Source organism: Poecilia mexicana, unplaced genomic scaffold (assembly GCF_051168715.1).
Source record: "Poecilia mexicana isolate PSO_F unplaced genomic scaffold, ASM5116871v1 scaffold_15, whole genome shotgun sequence".
In the NCBI taxonomy this organism is placed as follows: Eukaryota; Metazoa; Chordata; class Actinopteri; order Cyprinodontiformes; family Poeciliidae; genus Poecilia; species Poecilia mexicana.
The window spans coordinates 16933556-16937593 of NW_028263384.1; positions in this window are offsets into that span (position 1 = coordinate 16933556).

Below are 4038 nucleotides of genomic sequence, written 5' to 3' on the forward strand. Positions count from 1 at the left end.
TGCAATCATTTCAGCATAAAACAATTTTAAAGTATAAATTTAAGTAAAAAAAGCAATTCATTTAAAAATATATTTTTTAATATTTTAGTGATATTTAAAAGTGTTAGGTAGTTTGAATTGTTATTTTTATCTTATTTTTTGCAACGTATGCAACAGGTCACATTTACAAGAGAGACCTATATGTAACATAGGTTACATGTTACCTATAGTAAATGAAACAATTAGTTTCAAAAGACTTTTCCTGTAAAAATAGATGAGTTTTGCTCTGAGCAATAATAATTTATAAAGGAGAGCAAGTTTAATTTTATAGTCTGGTTTGAATCTCAGTCACATACTGAACTACTGAGGGTTAATTTTATAGTAATTTACATTATCATGATTTGTGTTGTACTTGCATGATGTTTAAGTTCTCTGTACTTAATTACCTTATTTACCTTCTAAAGGATTGTAGCAATGTAACTTGATGAAATAAACTTGAATGTTTTGACTAACTCATTTCCATCTGATGAGAAGACTGCATAAAATGAAGTAAATATAACTTCAGACATAACTTGTTTGTGTATACATATCCACACAAATGCTTTATGATGCAATGGTTTGCTCTGTTGCCTCATTTATATGTCTCGGGTTTGAAATCTGTTCTTGTACATATTGGTTTTCTCCGGTCCTCTAGTCTTGCAAATACTGATATAAGAACATTTCTGGCATATTACTAAGATTTCTTTGTTTTATTTTTCCAAAAGGGTGAAAATGTAACCTTTTGTTTTAGTAAACACATTGATATTGGTTTCATTTATATATTCATGACACTGAATGCCAGACTAATGGAAGTGTAGTGTTTGCATCAGGGCTGTTTACTGATGATGTACTGCAGACAAACATCAGAAACTGAGCACACATTTTTCATTCCTGTATAAATATCAAACCTTAGTAATCGTTGTGAAAAGGGATGCTCTCCTGCAGCTATCTGTATTACTGCAGCTCTGCAGAAGCCTCAGACTGAAGACAATCTGTTGTTTTATAGCAGCCTAATATGGAGGATGCTTATGGTTGTCCATAATGTTCTTTATTTGATGGAGAAATCTTTGCACAGTGATTTCCAGAGGGTCCAGAGCATCTGGCTTATTTGCCCATTTTTGCCCATCATGATCAATGGAAGAGATGGTTTAAACTTCCTCCCCCTGCCCCTTATTTCAGGTCCTGCTTCAGGTCCATGGCACCTCTTTAATGTTAATCAGCTACTCCAAGCTGTAAAACACTTTGTTGATATTGTTATTATTTCAAGTGTAAAGAGATTGTTTGGACTATAAATTAGACAAAATATTCTTGGTAAAATTTTGTTAGCGTTGGCCAACTCTTACACTACTTCGTCATACATTCTTCCTAACCCCTTTGATTGACTGAAACTACATTTACTGGCTACAAAGTATAAGGAATGTGAACTAGCCTACCAAATGACTCAAAGAGAAGAGCTAAGGCTTCATTTGTGGCCAGCAGAGCCCTGTTTCTCCTGCGGTGTGCCATCCCTGCGTGTAGCGGCAAAAATGCCGCTACAAAAAGATGAATTAGGCACACAGTGATTTTGGACTCTAATAAGAGTTCTGGTTATCCAAGGACAATGGTAATAAGGCAGGATGATGCATCAATGATAGGAGAGTAAAATTAGGCAGATATCTCAATTTGGCCAAAAAATTACTTAGGCAATTATGCCGACAGTATGTTAGCCATAGTTTGAGCATTTTCTGGATTTATTAAAAAGGTCAACTAAACAAAAGATCATCAGTTATCATTTAACTCTTACGAGCTACAATCTCTAACGTAAACTGAACTAAGATCAGCAAAATTCTTTAGAGAAAAGTTTCTAAAATGTCCTAAAGGCTCAACTGTGAGGGAAACACTTAACAAATAAAACGATGAAGACCCGAGCTAGCCGCTGGGAAACATTACTGTGGGATCTTAATAAGTGGGCAGCTGTGTTTTTCTTTAGTTTTTATCTAAGGAAGGGTTTAGTGGTGCACTCTGGGGTCTTGTGTTCAATTTTCCATTTTCTTCATTATGTGTCCCCTTGGGGCACCGCTCTGACTGGACTGGGGTGAGTAATGAGTCTTTAGGGAATGATTCAGAAACATCAGCTATCAAACAGCATGGGGTTCATTTGACAGGGAAGCCACAGCAGAGGCTTTACAAGGGTAAAGTGTTTAGAAGCTCTAAATACACAGAAGCTGAGTTTTCAGAAGGTCAGTTTTCACTGCAATATATTCTTCTGAATAACAGTGTGTGACAAATGTCAATTTTTGTGATGAGCTCAGATTTGTGACTTTAAGTCTTCTTCTGCATCACAGGTCTGGTGTGTAATTTATGTAAACTGATGTATTTGCTTGTTCATGCGCGCACACTCACTGCTTAAAATCGCATTTGTTATCATCCATCTGCTCTTTTCTGTTTAGTCCACCTTAGACCTTTCAATTACCACCAGACGCGGTGTCTGTTCATTATTTTTCATTATCCGTTTAAACTTCACAGTGCCATGTTTATACAACAGAATAAAATAAGGGAATGCATTTGATCTAGCGCAGGACACCATCACCTCCGCATGTTGCTCCGTAGATGTACATGCCTTTGAGGTACATTTTTCATATCTGAGAAGGCATAGATGAGGAGCTGAAAACATGTTTCATCCTCAGAAAATGTCACATAATTACCTCCATGTTGAAGTGCCCTATGAGGCATTAAAGAAGAGATTATATTCAGAACTGACACACTAAGCTTGCCTCAGAATATGCCACGCGCCTAAATGTTGCAGCGATAAAAAGACCTTGCAATGCCCGCGGACGTCAGCCAGACTGAGGCGACTCTATCTTTTAATCTTCAGGCTAATTAAAAGTGAGTGTGATGCAAGACATATCTATATCTTTTATAATATCTCTATTACCTTTGATTATTGGACACATGATGGGAGATGTAGACTAATTAATAGAGCCAATCTGTTGGGGAGATTAATGGAATGCCAGGCCCAATGAAGCGAAAAGATAGAAAGATAGAGAGTGGGGAACATAATGAAGAAGATAAAAGGAAAGAGGGTGTAGAGGAATGGAGGAGGGAAAACCCAGTGCATGTGTGCGTTACATGGATTTATTTTAACCTAACTTAAACTATGTAGCAATAATTTTAGAACAATGAATAATTAAAGTTGGATCAACAGGAGGAGGTCAGTTTAGTTTAGTTCATTTCACTCTGGAGGTTTTTGGTAGCAATGTAATCGTTCCCGAAGAAGTCTCTTTCAAAAATAGCCATTTTACATCAGCGTGTGCAAAATATGTTGTTTGGTTGTAATTTAAAGAGAAGGCCATATAAAATCTGAGTAATAAAAAGGTTGTCTTAGAGTTGGTCTCAGCAGTTTCTGTTAAAGGTGGAAATAAAAAATGTAATAAATCCAGAAATCCTTACACCAGGAAATATACTTTAAAGAAAAAAATCAATGCAAGTCTGTGTCATCTTGCTCTGGTCCAAGAACAAGTCATGGTACCTTCTATTTTGTAGTTTGAGGAATAAATAACTCCTGACTCAAGCAGAAAAATAAATCAAATTCACGGGGATATTACCTATGCTCATAAAAGACTTTTGGTGCAACACTATATGATTGCATTTATTGTCATCAGGGGTGTTGCAGTATCTCGAGGAGCCAGATCTTACAAAATTGGATGATGGTGTTTATTGTCATAGCAAAGACTAACTCCAGTGGCTGTCAGCATGTGACTTTCTCTGGTGAAATCTAAGCCAGCGGTTCTGAAACCTGGCACTTGATGGCATGTTGAGAAGGTAATTCACTCATTTGAATCTGGTGTGCTGGAGCCACTGGAGTGGATTCTGAGAAACAGGATTGAGAACCACTGCTCTAAGCAATTATCATGAGCCCTGGATATGGAGGTGAATTATTAAAGCTTCACGCTGTACTCGAGACTATTACTTAGGAAGGAGTTCTCGAGATGTTGACCTGTTGTTAACAACCTCTGAACAATCTGTGTTAGGACATTTCAG